The 16,502-nt window shown below is 46.1% G+C and overlaps 2 long non-coding RNA genes across 15 annotated transcripts in view; one reads left to right on the top strand and one right to left on the bottom strand.

Annotated features, from left to right (window-relative positions):
* Nucleotides 1–16,502, top strand: part of LOC310904693 — a 545,090-nt gene that overhangs the window by 511,236 nt on the left and 17,352 nt on the right. For all 14 annotated transcript variants that reach the window (XR_014588537.1, XR_014588538.1, XR_014588539.1 and 11 more), the window contains 2 exons: nt 3,111–4,162; nt 4,361–4,546. This is a non-coding gene — a long non-coding RNA (uncharacterized lncRNA). The remainder of the gene's footprint in view (nt 1–3,110; nt 4,163–4,360; nt 4,547–16,502) is intronic.
* Nucleotides 3,801–16,502, bottom strand: part of LOC310904695 — a 56,915-nt gene continuing 44,213 nt past the window's right edge. Inside the window, exon 7 of the long non-coding RNA XR_014588551.1 lies at nt 3,801–3,930. This is a non-coding gene — a long non-coding RNA (uncharacterized lncRNA). The remainder of the gene's footprint in view (nt 3,931–16,502) is intronic.

The following is a 16,502-nucleotide window of genomic DNA, read 5'->3' as shown; positions in this document are numbered from 1 at the left end:
CGTATACTCCCACCTCTCTCCTCGCCCCGCTCTTCCACCAAAATTGCAGGCACTTATCCAGCTCCAGTTACGCTGCACGAAACACACAGGGCCCTAGTTGTGCATACGTAATTCCAGGGGGTGAACAAAGTCAGGGAGATTTGGGGCTTTGCTGAACCAAATGCTCTTTCTGGACTTTTGTCTTCACATGCTCCTATACCACGATGAGGACCAGAGTCCAACAGAGGAAAAGAGGAGGTGGGGGGTAGGACGGCTGCAAATGTAATTCCACTACTAGGATATTTCCTAACCCACAGCGCATGTTCCCACCCAGTGGGGAAGGTGTGAGAGATTTCTGAAGGAGAATGGCGGAGAGCGAATCTCATCTCCCTCTGCAACACTGTAAGTGCTAATTGCAGGCGGGAAGGAAGGGTGTAGCTGGTAGACGTCTAGGAGAGCGCCTGGGGAATACGGCAAAAGGACTCATTTTGTCGTTGTCAAAGAAACCCAGGAGCATTTCACATCCCAGCTTCCCTGGAAAGATTCACTTCGGCTTTGCTGTGCTTTGACTCAAACCCTGGCTGCATCTTCACGAAAAACCACATCGCACTCAGTGGGGCACCTCTGGGGAATGCCAATGGCCCAGCTGAGGCCGTTGTGTTAGGATGGCAGAGGACACCTCTCAGCCACCACCAGGGCTGAAAGAGCACATCCTGCAGAGTAAAGGGCATGTGGGGACTACGCTTAGAAAGACCTGGTAACTTTTACAAGCAGTATACATCCTGCTCAAAAAATATCTCTTTGCTACTATAAATATATTTTTTATTATGAATAATGAATATTTTTTATTATTATTCATTATTGTTCAGTCTGTAGCAGCTGTGAATGGGTAACAGTGAAAGGGAGAGGTTTGTGAAATAAAACTGTTGGTAGAAGTCACCTTACACATATGTAAAAAGCAAAATTGGGTGAGGCATCTTCAGAGCTTGGTATTTATTTAGGCTTGTAGTGGATGCATTGCACTCTTTCCCTTTACACTGGCATGTCCTCATTTCTCATACATAGCAGAATATAATTTCAGAAAAGAGCCAATGCTGTCCTTTTTCTGATATATATATATATATATATATAAAAGACAAGAACAAAACTAACAGAGTTGTGCCCTGTGTGAGATTGTCTTGACCCTTTTCAGAGGCAGGCCTGCGAGCCGGGTCCTCAGCACCCCCCTCAGCACATTTCTAGCCTAACTCCTCTGCTTGCATTGAGCTCAGTCGCGACTGTGGGTGCAGGATCAGGCCACCTGTTTTCTTTCAAGAATTACAGCCCCAAAACATGATGTTTTACCACCGTGTGCTGGGTTTAGAAGTAGCTGGAAATGTCTGTTTGCTTCTGCAGGTGAAGTGGGGCAGCCTGTGCTTTAGTGCAGCCGGCACAAGGCTGTGGGGCCCTCACCCCAGCAGCTGGGAACGGCACCAGGAGTTTCCTGGCACTGGAGATACGTGTTGGAGCGATCCAAGAATCCAGAGAGGTGGATTTGCCATGTAAAAGTAGAAAGTTATTAGTTCTGTCAGTAGCAGAGGGGCTAATGCCTCCACAGGGAAGGCAGCTGAGCCAGAGTGGGGCCCGATTCTGGTACACTGGGACTGTCCCCCACGAGAAGCCCAGCTCTGAAGAGCCATCTTGCTTTTCTGGCTGCTGTTGGACAGACCCACCAAGATTTTCTGTGAAAATGTGTCTAGCTCTTTACTTCAGCAGAGAAAGACCCTAGAGAGAGAGCTTGTGATGGACACCAAGAGAATTCTGAGGCACTATATTAATTAAACATAAATTTATTAAATATTTAATAAATTAAATAAATGGTATATGTGTTGCCTTACCAGTTGCATTTAATTTTGCATCGGTTTGCACGGTGTCCTCCTGGGCTGAATGTGGCACGATTTTCCTGTGACACATTTTGCCTTCTGCTGTTCCCATGTCATATATTCCTCATGCTGTGGCAAGAGCTACTTTGTGGAGTCATCTTTCTGAAGAAAAGTGGGGCTGCTCTTCCCATGTTCAGGTGCCTCCTGTTAGGATTTTTCTGTGCCGTCACTGATTTATGTTGATGTCAGTTTAGACATGGTCTTTTTCAATAAGTTGTGAAAGTTTGTGCTTTGTGCCCTGCCACCCCGTTTGCTGCGGGTTGTTTCGTGCTTTCTTTAAGCCTGTTTCTACATTCGCAAGGCAAAATTCTAAATACCATCCAAAGACTGGTTTTCTGTTGAGAGCGCTGGGACCCCTTTTCACAGAATATCTTTGGGCAAATCCCTGATCTCTCCATGCCTCAGTTCCCCATGTATGGCTGGATAAAGTAACAGTAATGCTAGCCTGCTTTCCTCAGATATTGTGAGGATCAGTGCACGAAGAGAGGTGGTATCACAGTAATAGGGGTCACAGGAGGCAGATAGAAAAATAAAGCAGAAACTAGTTAAGACCTTCTCAGCTGCTAAGGATTACTGCTCATTTTTAAATCTCTGGCTCTTTACAAATTGGGAAAGTTACTAACAAGCAGTAGAAAAATAACAACAACAAAAAACAGCCTTCCAGCTGAAACGAGGGTGTTAGCAGGTCTAACAGCACAGCACAGTGCACCTTATCTCTATCCCGGTGAAAAATCAAAGGCACATTTCCAGCTGTGCCCGTGAGCACTATTTGGTCATTGAACAAAGCAACTGGCACCTCATATCCAACCTACCGAATGATCACAGCCTGATTCAGGTGCACAAACAAGTGCAGAAATGAGCTCCATGCACAGAACTCATTGTTATTCAATCAAGCCTTTAATTGTAAATGTTTTAAGCAAGGAATTGCCGTGTTTTATGAAAGTGTGCTCAGCATTACTCCGCCATGGACATCTGTCATTCAGCAGGCGCCACCCAATAAAAGTACTTAAAATGTTCTGTTCCTCAATTAAAATATAAAACAGAGCTGTTTAGGGGCTTTTACGAGGTGATTTCTATTTACCTGACAGATTTCCACACTGGAAGAGCACAAAGTGGGATTTCAGTTTCTGATCAGAAGCAATGGTTCCACTAAACAGTACAGCTTCGATTGTTCTGATTTATTTTTTCTTATTTTTTTTTTTACCTCAGGAACACTAAAAATCCATGAAGAAGAAAGAAATCCTTACTCCGAAGAGAAGCTCAGAACTAGGTCGTGTGCACTCCCCAAAGAGCCAGATGACATCGGACTGAGTTTGCACTCTGCCGCTCCAGAACACAGAACCAGAACCAAACTGGGGAGTCTGCATCAACCCTGCTAGCCTCTTCCACGCTGAAACTGTGGCAAAAGCAAGTAAAAATGGCTGGTTTGCTCTGGTCTGAAGCCTTTTATGAAAAGGAACGAGACTACAGCTAGGCAAAGTCTCCTGTTTTCCCCTGATGAAACATTTCGTGTATGTTCTCATGGTTATTCCAGTGCTTGTGGATATTTCCTTTCTTTTTTCCTCCTGCTACTCAGACATTGGATTGAACCTTACACCAAATACAAGCATTTTCACCAAAAATAAACAAACAGACAAATTTAAAAAACCTTCTATTTCTCCCTGTTCGAGAGCCTCAGAAACTCACCTACACTGAGATGACAGATGCCACTTGTCATCGGTAGTCTGGCCACTCCAAGCAGGTCTAATCAGGGTCATAGAAACACGAGTGCCCTCATTAGAGGTGACACTTTTGCAGTACCAGCGCTGCTGCACCAGCAGTAATGATGAAAGATTCACTGTGCCGTCAGGTAGAAGAAGGACCCACGTGGAGCCTTACCAGGATTTTCCTGTTACTCACCTGCAGCTTTACTCAACTGTATCCCATCCCTCTCTGGTACCTCTCCTTGCTGAATTGCATTTGGGAAACCTCTGCCAGCTCATGCAGGAAGCTGATGAGCAGGGAAACGCTGGCCTGATCCATCTTCAGCCTGGAAAATGCAGAAAAAGCTTTGCTTTATATTATGCGTGGCACCTGGAAATGCAATGGGCTGCTTCGCTCCCTGGTCTCCTGTGCTCCATCCTCTGGAGCGCTCACCTCATCCTGTGCACTCAGCCCTGGGAGGGAGCAGGGCAGCAGTGTCAGCACGAGAGGGCAGTGCCCTTACAAAACAAAGCCTTCAAACACCAAACCTTAAACCCAAGCCATTCAGCTCTTGGCAGGTAACAATTTCTGAACCAATTCCCCCCTTACATTAATGTTACTTGTTGCATTACTCTTCATCCCCCCGGGGTTGCAGCTGTGCTCCGGCACCACAGGCAAGCAAGGGACAGACCTCATGGGGCTGTGCTGAGGGGGCAAATGTGGGTGTATTTCCTGTCTTCTGCTCCATAACCTGATGCCACTCTGCTTCTCTGCAGGTGCTTTCGGATGCTTGTGGCTCCGTGGAGCTGCCACATCAGGTAGAGACCCTCAGGGTGAGCCGAACTGGGATCCCACATCACGCCAACCCACCTCTGGGACATGCAGCCTTTTCCCAGGAGCTTCAGGCATTCTGTGTTCATCCCGCATCACCTCACTGAAGAAATGAAACTACCTGCTCCAAGGTAAAAATAATTGCTGATACTAAGCCTCAAGTTGGTGATTCTCTGCTCAGCTGGCATTATAATCTTCCATGACAAATGTTAATTTCCTTTTAAAATTAAGGAGAGGAAAGGCAAACAGCAGCTAAACCCAAGAACAGGTAAACAACTGGCTACTGGATTTGGCACAGCAGATACTGGGAGGAGAATTTCTCCCTTGAACAACACTGCTCAGAAAATGCTAGGAAATCATATGTTAGCCCTTCACTCACTCTGTTGTGTTGTGTTGTTTTTTTTCCTCTCCAGCAGCAGCATGAGTTAAGGATGAAGCATTAGCCCTCACTGCAATACCCCCACTGTCAGCTCAAGTCAGATTCTTCCTGTTATTTATATGTACCCTTTTGTAAGCGTATCGATTACACAAGTGAGTTCTCAAGTACTCAGGCACTCAGTACAGCCACACAATAGAGAAAAGCATCCAGGTTAACACAGAATTACACATGTGCTAAACATACCAAGGGACAAGAATAAATACTGACATGTACAATTCCAAGCTGCATCTTAAGAACTGTTTTGTTGCAAGGCAGCACTTCATGCAATTAAAAATAAAACGTACATTTTAATTTCTGAGGTGTAACAACCAAAGTTTCTCACGGCCATTCTTAGCCATGGCAGAATTGCCATCTTTCGGCCACTTTTGACACACCAGATTATCCCACAACAATCCAAAATCCAATGCAGACCCCTCCCTCCCCTTTGTTCCTTTTACCCTTTGCATCACGAATGCTGTGGGGAAGGACTGCCTGTTTCACAGGGGGCTTGGTATCACAGAAAGCTGGTTGTTGATCTCTGGATGCCTGCAGGCCAGCAATCTGTGCTACAAGTTACCCCTCTTAAAAAAAAAAATAAGACAAGTGGATAAAACTGATACAAGCATCTGTAACAAGCTAATTGGACCCTTGTGGGCAACATAGCAGATACAAAATTAAAACAAACAAACATCTCATTGTACAACTGTACTTTCAGGACCATTATCACAAAGGGATCCTTCTGGATTTTTATTTTAGTTTTGTTTTGTTTAAAAGGACCTAATTATGGCCAGAGCTGGAGTATCACAAGTCTGTTTTCATCTATAAAGAAAGGATATTTTGCCTCTGAACCTGAGAAATTGTTAGAAGTTGGTAATTAGTATGACTTGTTAATAGAGTTTGGCTGTGATTAAGCTGTGATTGAGTGTGAGTTTGGTTCTTGTCAATGCGAATGCCTGTAAGGTTGAGAGATGTTTAATGAGACACCTGTTGTCAGCAGCACCCGGTGGGCTTTGCCGCGCCTGATTGGAATTTGTACTGCAGAGCAGGAGCGGCACAGCGCTGAAATGCGGCTGCACGTGGGCACCTGGCGGAGCACGAAGGGGCCCGAGCGTAAAGGAGGGTCAGACCCACGGGGTGCGGCCGCCCAGCTGCAAGAGGAGCCCCTCGGTGAGAGCAGGCCTGCCTGTCTCCTGTAGCACACCTTTCCAGCCTTCGGAAAGTTGTTGCTGAGCGCCCTGGGGACGGGCTGTGCCCAGCAGGTCAGGCGATGCTCTGCAAGCTGAGCAGCTGCTCTAGTCCCAGCCATAGCATTTGATATAAGAAATCCTCCTCTTCTATGCAATTACGTCTGGCCTGGGGAGTGCAACAGGCAAAAACTGTTGACATCTTAATTTAGCCCCTGTGGGGTGTTGACCTGTGCCATGGTGTGTCCTTGGGAGATGCAGCCAGGCAGATTTAAGGCCCCCCAGGTTCTACCTCCTTGGGTAGCCAGCAGCACCAGGGCTCTTCAAAATGTGACACCGATAGAGAAAGGCTCAGCATAGCTCAGCCCTGGTCCATCCCTTCGTCTGGGCATCATCCTCAAGCAAAAATGTCCCACTGAGCAACCTCCTTGGCCAGCAAGAAAGTTTCATTCAGAGACTGTGTTTTTGTCTCAGCATCCAGCACAATTTGCCACATGACTGCACGCAGCCACTCCTCACTCCAAAATCCAGGCCTGATGCTAACTGTGTATTTGGGCTGCATATATAAAACATCATTTCCCCTGAAACATCTATTAAACATTTTCAAGTGGCTGCTATTTAAAACATACCTCAGTTTTACATGCCAAAGGACAAGCTGGAAGCAATCAAGCTGGCCACTTTCACAGTCTTTTAATACCCAAGGAATACCTTAGCTAGGAACAAGAGCAGCAACATTTCAGCTCACGCAGTGTCCCTGAGGAACGAGCCGTTGGCTTTGTGATGAATCTGAGCAACCACTGGATGGCATTGCTCTACACGAATGTACCTGCGAGCACATGCGGCTGAGTGCGAGCACGCTGCTTCGCCAAGGAGATTAATTCAGACCCGAGAGGCTCAGGCCACTGTGACCTTACCAAGCTTTTAAATAACAGTCAGACTTCTCTTGGCTGTCCAGCTGGGGGCTCCGGGCACGGAGTTTGGTCAGAGCGAACAAAGCAGACTTCCCAAAGCACACTTATTACTAGGCTGGGTGTATTTTTCTTTCATTTTATGTTAGATCAAATATTCAGCCAGTTTTTGATGGGTTTCATTCTTATGAGATAGGAAAAAGAATCATTTGTAATTTGTGATCATACCAACCTAACGCAGGGCACGCACACCCGGCCAGCAAGTTAGGACTTCACGAAAGCCCTGCTCCTGCAGCCGCTCTGGCCAGCCAGCGCCACCTCCCAGGGCCCGGGGCTCACCGGGGTGGGACTCAGCTAAGCCTGTTTATCCGAGCAGGTTAGTTTTGTGTAATGGGAAAAGCAGAACTGGAAAGAAAAAAAAAAAAGAAAGAAAAAAAAAACTAGGGGGTGTCAGGCATGTTCTGCTTTCACATGGCTCTAGAGTTTTATCCCAAGTGCAGTGCCTGTCCGTGTGACAGTGGCCTCTCAGCATGTGTAGGTACAGCTCTGCCTTCTGCTGCATCACTTATTGATAAGGAGTCAGCTGGTGGCCAACTAACCTGATGTTCATATTTTCCCCTGGGGGTCTGTGTTTCTTTCATTAACAACACACTGCGTTGGCCTAGTTCTTCTAATGACTACATCTGGCCAAGCCTCTCCGAAAATGTCATTGGCCCAGTTCATGCCCAGAAGAAATCCACTGATGGCTCTGGAGAAGCAGCAGGGTATTTGGAATTGCAGCCCTACAGAAGGTGTGTCGGAAGGGGGATAATGCAGTACTTGTGAGAGTCAAGTCTGAAGGCGGTTGACAGCCATACTCAGCACATCTATCTTCAACTTAGGAAGTAACATCATCAAGTGAGTACTTGGTTGGACACTGGCTGTTAGGTAAACCTTTTCTGGGCACAGATTGCCTGTTAGCATTGCCCCAGTTTTGACTGATCTAAAAATGTAATAATCATAGTCAATTAGTGAACTCCACTTAGACTGAGAGTAAAATTAGATGGTCAGTTCCAGTCCTGCAAAATCTCCTGCACTCAGTTCTCAGGTGCACTCACCTGCCTTTTTAAGTAACGGAGAAGTAGGACCTGTAGATAGCCTTATAAAATAAATGTTACATTTCTTTTATGACCCCATCTGTCCCCTTTTTCTAGACCTACCTTCCATTCCAAACAAAAAGAGAACCGTATCCATCTGGATCTGCTCGGCAGTTCGCTGATAAATGCCTCTCACTGTAGAAATGCTTAGACTTGGTGGGAAATTAAGGTTGTATCAGCAGTGGGCTGCTCAGAGCCAACTTCTGATGGCCACCACTCTGCTATAGGGGCTGCAAGAGGAAGCCAGGACAACTGCTGTTGATCAGCTGCTTACTGCCTCCTATTAGGAACCCCTCATCGAAGTTTCCTGTGTCACCCATGCGGAGACCTCTACAAAGGGGCACAAGCCTTAAGTGGGCTCAGCAGTTTTAGTCTCTTTCCACTGACTTCAGAGGAAAAGGCAATTTGTTCTCAACTTCAGCATTTTGGGGCTGTGTTTGAACACAGGCAGGATAAATCTGAGTATCTTCATTTATTTAGCAGCTGAGGAGGATAAAAAATAAAAGGAAGGGTGCTTCCTATAGCTCTTCCATTGCACAACAGGTTGTGTCTGGAATATATCGCTTGGGACCCAGCATTGGTGAGGGATAATAGAAATCCTGAGCAGGGCACCGACTGCTCTGCTGGCTGTTTTAAGGCAGACTGTACAGGCAATCAGCTCAGCACACAAATTTGCCCTGGATTTTTCTAGAGTCAGAGCAACTCTCCAGGCGTCCAGAAAGTCAAGGTGACCTTCAAAGCTGAAGGACAGTCCAGAATGCTTGTAGGTAATGGGAATTCAAACAAATGAAATTCTAGACTAATTCCAACCCATTACAAAACTCTCAGGAAAAATGAACTGTATCTGCTGAAGTGGCTCGTTCTGTTCAGTGGCACAATGTAATGGGGGATCTGTCACTGTCAGCGCTGCTCTTGTCTTGCTGAAAGCCACCGTGCCTTTCACAACCACTAAATAAAAATTCAAGCCAGCTGTCCCACCTGCCGGAGCAGTTTCTATTCTGGGCTCTGGTGTGCCGTAGGTATTGTGCTCATTGATTAGCTGTGGCTTATTGTCCCTTGACATTGTTAGGGAATATTCTCCTGGTTATAATCGCTAGGACTGATACAGGCAGAAACCTTGCTGCAGCAGCCCAGGCTGCTATTGTGCGCGGCGCTGTGCTGTGGCTATGTCTGCAGGTCAGACTATGGCGGGAGGCTTTTTGGTAGGAAATGAAAAGGAAGCTAAAAAAGGAATGTTTTGAGAAGTCACCCAAGTCAGAAAAGACTGGGGGCCTCCCTGACTCTGGCTGTCAATAAGGTGTTAGATAGGGGAAGATTAACACCCTTTAGCAATGACACAGCTGTTCCATTGAAGGTGATAACATGCAATCAGGGGAGGGAAGAGTCTAGCACGGAATAATGAACAGTGCGAGTGACTGTTAGTGAAAGGGAAGTTTTTAGCCCAAGAAGCTGAAAGAGCCTCTTCAAGCTGCTTATTTTAGTGGATATCAATAAGTACAAAAACAAGCAGAGCCTCACTTTAGGTCTGCAAAAGAAGCTAAAATATTTACCTCTCTTTTTAAAGTCAGACTGGCTTCTAGGTAGGAGAAAAATAGTGATAATGTAGATAATAAAGTCTCTTATCTGCCTCAGCAGTGAGCGTGCAGATAAACACAAAAATCCTTACCCGAAACAAGGCACGTAGCACTGAATCTCGTCTTCTGAAAGCACAATAAGTTGCGATAAGAGTTGGTTTTGGAAGACGATAGATTTAATAGTGGAAAGAAGCTGGTATTTTGCCCACAATTGTTTTTCGAGGAAGGGAATCAGAACAATGAATTTCTCCCTCCACTTCTAATGGGTAAAGGTAGAAATTAGTATATAAAGTCATCTTCATCTTTTCTGCTGGCCAAACTGAGCTTGGCCAATGAATCAAGATCCCTCAGGACAGTGTAAAATCAAAGCTTTCTGCTGGGAGCCACAGCACATCAGGATGCTTAAAGCAGAGTTAAACATGGGAATTAGATGGTGCCAGCCAAGGGTACAGCTTCACAGCCAGCTTAAGCGATCTGTGTTCAGGTTGCCACCAGCATTACCTCCCCATTCAGTCTACATATGAACAACGTTCCTTTATTCAGCCACGTGGTCCATTCCATGATTTTTGGCTGTGCTTGAGCATGCTGGGGGTGTCTAGCTGAGAGATGGAGGAGAAGATGTGATCACCCCTTTAAACGGCAACGTAGGCTTGAGCTGATCGGGAACTGTTCTGTGAAGTAAACACAGTCGTGCAGAAAGAGAGGAGCCAAATCCCACGGTGCTCACTGGGAGAGGGAACGTTTTAGTCAATCTGTACCAAAGCCTTCGGAGCCTTGAATTCTTGCAGTAGGAGCTGAGAACTGCCCATCTGGCCCCGACAGGAGTTAGGGACCTGCTCATCCTTTGCTGCCTCACTCCTCACTCCCCACCTCATCTGTTACACACAACCCATCAGAAAAGGAGAGGACTCTCAGACGCCACAGCCCCCGAAGCATCAGCTCCTGTCCCTCCCTGCAGGACGGGGGCCAGCCACCCACCTCTGCCAGCCCTGCCCCATAGGAGCAACCCTGCCTCCTTCCCTCTGAGCCGCCCCACGGCCATCCCATAAGAGCTGTGCCTAGGGATGAAGTGAGACAGGCAGGGAGGCGACAACAGCTACATCTGTTCGCTCTTCTCCGCACTCGGGATCTGTGACATTGCTATCGGTACAGCCTGAAACAGAGCGGGCACGAGCCCCGGGGAAGAGGAGAGGGTCTGGATGGAAACAATAACAACCGCAGGGACACCACCGGCACCAGCAGGAGCAAAAATGTTGCTTTACCACTTCTGAGAGCAGCAGAGCATATGGACAGTCTGGGACTGTTGTCAGCAACCCAGAATGGGGTAGCTCTGTTCTGGCAAACTCAATTTTTTGTCTTTATGACCAAAGAATAGTTGCATGTTGGAAGCTCTGTAGTTGCTAGGGGAAGAGCCATTAATATGTTGGCGACTGAGAAGTCAGCCAAAGCAAATGCTGAGATAAAATTACTTTTTCCCACTTCTGTTTCACCCTGAGTGTGTCATCCAGTGTTCTTTCTCTGCTCAAGGTACCTCTTGCAGACTGTGCTGTGCTAACTTCTTTGTCCTTTTTGATTTTATTTTTCACCTTTCCCAACCAAGACTCCAAAGAATAATATAAATCTGACAGCCTAGAAAGACTTCTTACATGATAAATCCCTGCTTACTGGCAGAATAAGACTTCAGGCTGTTTTTCTCCTACAACAAACTTTTCTCTGGTAGCCTGAGAAGTAAGAATAGCAAATAAAATTAGTGATGGTAATGATGAGAACTGTGTTGCTAAAAGCATGGGAATAGGAATGCACCCTACAGAATAAGGAGTAATACTGTTAAAGGGCTCAGGGGTGTTACCCAGTTTCCAGCCCACAAGAAGTTCACGCACTTCTCCCTGCCCAGCTCCTGGGGTAACTCTGTGTATACCCTTACTCCAGAACAGCACTGCTTTTTTCCCCCACCGTAGTTTCAACCCACAGGTGCAGGCGGTGTTTCCCTGGCCCCTATCCCCTTGGCACAGACAAAGGCTGGGAAGAAACACTCTTCCCTTTTACGCTGGTAGCCTGTTTCTCCACACTGGTCATTGCAGTCTGCAAATCTTGCCCACACCAGTGACAAGCCCAGTTCTGGAGAGGATTAATCCAAAACAGAACAAAGTATTCTTATTCCAAAATAAATGCATCTGTAAATCTCCTGATTTTAGAACAGCGTTCACTAAGCAATGGGGAGAATACAAGGCGAGAACCTCATAAGCACCCTTTCCTCCCTCCAGCTCAGTCCCCAGTACCAGTGTAGTCATACAGAGAAGATATTTATTTTTTTCAAAAGCCCTGAGTTTTAAAGCAACTGTTCCCAGTTACTTCCAGTAATTCCCCAGACACGTCCCCTTTACCCTGCTACACAAGCGTATGGCTCCAAACCATTCTTCAGTGAAGTCAGTTCTGCTTTTCCTGTTTGCTTGCTTTAACCCACACCACTCACAGCTATTTTCAAAACGGAGAAACAATACAAACCCGCATTTCGTATGATCATGTAGTACCCTGCAAACAAAACCATTCATTAAAAAAATAGTCTAGGCACTACGACTGCCAGCTTCTGACTCCACTGTGACACAGACATATTTTTTTCATCGTGAGACACTGAACAAAAGTCATGAACAGTTGCTCTGATCAAAAGAAATCTCTGCTAGAGTCTGCAGCTTGTTCACCCCTTCCCTTCATGCCAGCCACTGTTCATTTCATTGAATGTTCGTTCTGCTGTACAGCTGGCTCTTGAGAAAGCCAGAGCAAATTCTGCACTGTACAGTAATGCATTTAGAACGAATGTGTAGTTTCTATTAGTGGAAAAGGAATTTAACTATTCCTGGGACATGGGAACCTTGTATGCAGCTGTTAGCAGTAGTAGGATCTGTTAATCCAGTGCCCTTACTGTCAGGATGGATGGACCTGGTCTTGTTCTGGTGCTAATCTGTGTTGCATATGCAAACAGTAGTCATTTTAAAAATGCGTAACTTTTATTTAACAGATCAATTAGAGTCCAAAAAAATAGCCAATATGTCAAAATCACTTTGAAAGCTTTCTCAGTTCCAAGCTCATTTTCTCTACAGGTACTGTGAGTATCCATTTAAACAGAAAGGGGAGGATTTTGGTCGCAGTGTTATATCACCTGTATCTGCTCCCCAACACTCTCAGCATCTCCAAGCACACGTAGTGACTTCAGGCTGCTTCATATGCAGGTACTGGGCAATAATTCACTAGCTACTAACGAACAGATTAATAATAAACCTTTCTATTCAGAAAGTGTAGGAGGAGACAGAACTTCCAGTGAGTTTTGTGAGGACAGGAGCATTATTTTCTGAATGTACTGTGGATAACTTTAGGCAGACCATGAACTGGATGGCTTTGGGCTGAGATCTCTGCAGAAAAATACATTTCTATTTTGCATGAGCCTTGGCTTCTTTTTTTTTTTTCCCCCTTTTTTTTTTTTGGTCATGTGTTTATTTGTTTCCACCCTCATTTGGAAGAAAACCACAAACATTTGGATCTTTTCCATTGAAAAGACCGTTTCCCTGAAAGAGTGGGAACCATGAAATCAGGAGCTGGAATTACAATGTTATGGCTTCTTAATTGAAAACTGAATCTGAGCTGGGAACATCAAAGGTCAGAAGAGCCAGGACTCTTGGACCGCCATCATTTGAGCTTGCTGAATTCCAACATAAGGCTGTATGAAGAACAAGCCCTGCTGTGGAAGCCCCAGCTGTGTGTGAAGGTCATGTGTTGTAAGCTCCCAGATGACCATCTGCAGCTCCTGGACAGAAGCTGAGGGCCTCAGAACACCGAATGTCCTCTCAAGTCTTTCCACTAGAGGGAAAAAAAAAAGTCAGCTTGGGAGCTGATCATCCCAAGGCTTCCCGACTCCTGGCTTCTCCCTGGTTTGGCTGGTAAACTGCAAAGGACACAGGAGCCAGGAAGGCTGGTGGCTCCCAGTACCTCCCCAGGCAGCTGTGAGAAAGTTGGCTAACTGGTAGGAAAAAACAGATTCTCTTAAAACTCGGTCAGCATCTGACCCTTCAATTTTCTTTAATGGTAAACTGTTCCACAAGGGAGTTGAGTCACTTCCAAGGGAATTGCAATTCCTTGCAAGTTACTAGTGTTATGATAATGGCATCTACAACCACAGGAGTAACAGTGAGCTTTATTAGCGTGTTTGTGCCAAGAAACTCTACGTCCTTCCCTAACCAGTGGTGTTCAGAAATTCACTGGTCCAGCTGGGTCTGGTAGGCAGCTCTCCTGACTTCTGCTCTTTCAGCGCAGGCTTGTTTCAGAGCCATCACTGCACACAGGCAGCTGTGGTTGCAAAAGACCATGGACTTGTCTTTCTCACTTCTTGTCTATTCCCTATCAATGCTGAAATATAGCTTCAAGTGCTTTAAATGCTCTAACTTTTTGTTTAAATGAAAGAGTGCTCTTCAAGGTGAAGGAAGAGCAAGACCCTTATGCTCTCTTTGTCTGGAGAAAACCTGTAATTGTTTGAATAAAATAGCCCTCCTCATTGACTCAAATGGAATAATTGAAACGCCATTAATAGCCATTAGTTCAGCGATAAGAAGGCCCTATTTAGTGAGGCTAAAGGATTCGAGAGGAAACTATTCTGAATTCCTCAAGACGAGCTCCCTCTCCCGCAGCACACCCCCTCCAAAACCTCCTCGACTCGATGGCTGCCCGGCTGACTTTAAACTGCCAACACCGACAAAAAGGGGATGTTGCATCTTTTATAAACAGCCTTTTGTTTGCCGTTCTGACACCTGCGAAAAGCAAAATTGTTATTTTCTTGCTGCTTGTTGCTAGTTTGATGCCCGCTCTGGGGACCTACATCAGAGACATTGTTCAAAACAGGTTGCAGGGGTCCGTTTCCGCGCTGTCTGCCGATGGTGCTGCCTGAAGGAAAACCATGGAAACGGAGTTTGACAGGCTCGCAGGGACCCGCGGCTGCCAGAGCCGCTGCCTTTGAGCGCCTGATGAAGACATCACAGAGCAAACACAACATTAAAACGCTGCTGGCTGCTTTGCATCACTTAGAATGCAAATCTCTTTGTTCTGCTCGGCCCTTGCGTTTTGTAGCCGAGGAATCTGTGCCGTCATCGAACATGGATTTGCCGACCTTTCTTCCTCCCTTGCCCACCTTCCCCCCAAAAAAATCGGTTTCTGCGGGAGGGAGGCTCGCGTGGGGCTGTGCATTTGAAATGGCCCCAGCTTTTTTTCAGGATTTCCGTGCACAAATTAAACGCCCATATTGCAGAGCAGACCGGGCTGGGTTGCTTTGTTGCTCCCTGTGTATTATTTGACTTGGACTTATTTACATGGCAACTCACAGGGGTAGATTTGATGTCATCTTTATGCTGCAGATTAAAAGGCAAAAATAATCCTTTATTTGAGCAGCACATCCCCTCCAGCCCTTTAAACTGTGCAGATGAAGATAGAGGAGAAAAAAGCAGGCCCTCCCTCCCCCATGATTCTTGTTTTTTAACTTTTTATGCTAACATTGAGCTGTGTGGTTATCATTCCCCCCTCCATTTGTAAGTGGCCTATATTTTAATTGCAGTTTCCAATTGCTTTGGTCACTGCCAGAACTTTGAAATGCCCCACACCTTTGTGCTCAGATGTGGGATTTCGGTAGCTCCTGACAAACTGTGCTAAGTGTGGGGCAGTCGGGGGGCTTTTGTGCTGATTGGAAAAAACACAATGAACGGCTGCAGAAGAAAGGAGCTGGAGGGGGACAGCAAACAAACTGACCATCCTCTCAGAAGTGGTAATTTATCATTTCGTTCACCCTATGCTGCCTAACTTGCACATTACTCACGCTGAGAGAGGGCTAGCATCGCTAAACTGGAAACAGCACACAGCCGAGGGCTTCAGCTCGCAGTCAGGAAATTATTTAAGCACATGTTTAAATCCACCTCCACCACGATTCAGTAAGACTTAAATGGGCATTTGGGTTAAGACCATTCTCAAAGGCTTTCCTAAAAATACAGCTATAGGTCTTACCTAAGTAGCTTCTGCTCAAGGGCCATGGAAATTGTGTGTGACTGGTCCCTGCCCAGACCGGAGCACCTGGCACCAGGTGGGAAACCTTCATGGACCTATCTTGGGGTTGGACCAAAATGAAGCCACTGCCTCCTGCCCAGACTTTCTGGGGCCATCAGAAATAATCCGTAGAAAAGCCACAATTTTGCCACCTTCACTTTCACATTTTTTGCCACCTTCATCTCAGTCGTGCGATTGGAAATAGGACAGAGCCAGGGCTAAAGAGTTTTTCAAGTGGTGGCCAAATCCCACTGCGTTCTTGTCACTGCCACAGTGGATCTTGTTCTGTGCCCTGTACATGTCCATCCAAGTGAGGTGTCTTCATGCATAGCCAGAGAAGGACGGTCTGCCTCGACAAGGCTTTCTAGTGAGCAGTTGTTTTCTGCTTCCAGCACTGGGCCCAAGCTGCTTCGAGCCTCTTTCACTGCTGCAGCCTGGGAAAAGGCACACCGTACAGCATGGTTTAGCTGCGTCTGCAGAAACTGTTATTTGTGGGTGAAATCACTGTGCAGTTATTGGAAAATACAGCTATAAATCTCTGTGTAAGTGTTGAGGCCCTTTCACACCATATTTTGGCAGTCTCCAAAAAGATCCAGGTGCTCTTGTTTCTCTCCGCTTCCTAAGTTCCTTTGGGTTGTGCAAGTCATTCTCCTTTTATGCTCTTTTCCACCCTTATTCTTTCTTTATAGGCTGACTGCAGGAAAGACCTTCCCTTTTGTGGACTCACTGACTGCTTTCCTGACTCAAATCCCTGTGCAAGACCTTGCAGACATGACATTAAAAAAAATCACC

The sequence above is a fragment of the Anser anser genome (genome assembly GCF_964211835.1).
Source record: "Anser anser genome assembly, chromosome: 10".
In the NCBI taxonomy this organism is placed as follows: Eukaryota; Metazoa; Chordata; class Aves; order Anseriformes; family Anatidae; genus Anser; species Anser anser.
Note: the sequence above shows the minus strand (reverse complement) of the source record. Positions and strands in the feature narration are given on the sequence as shown.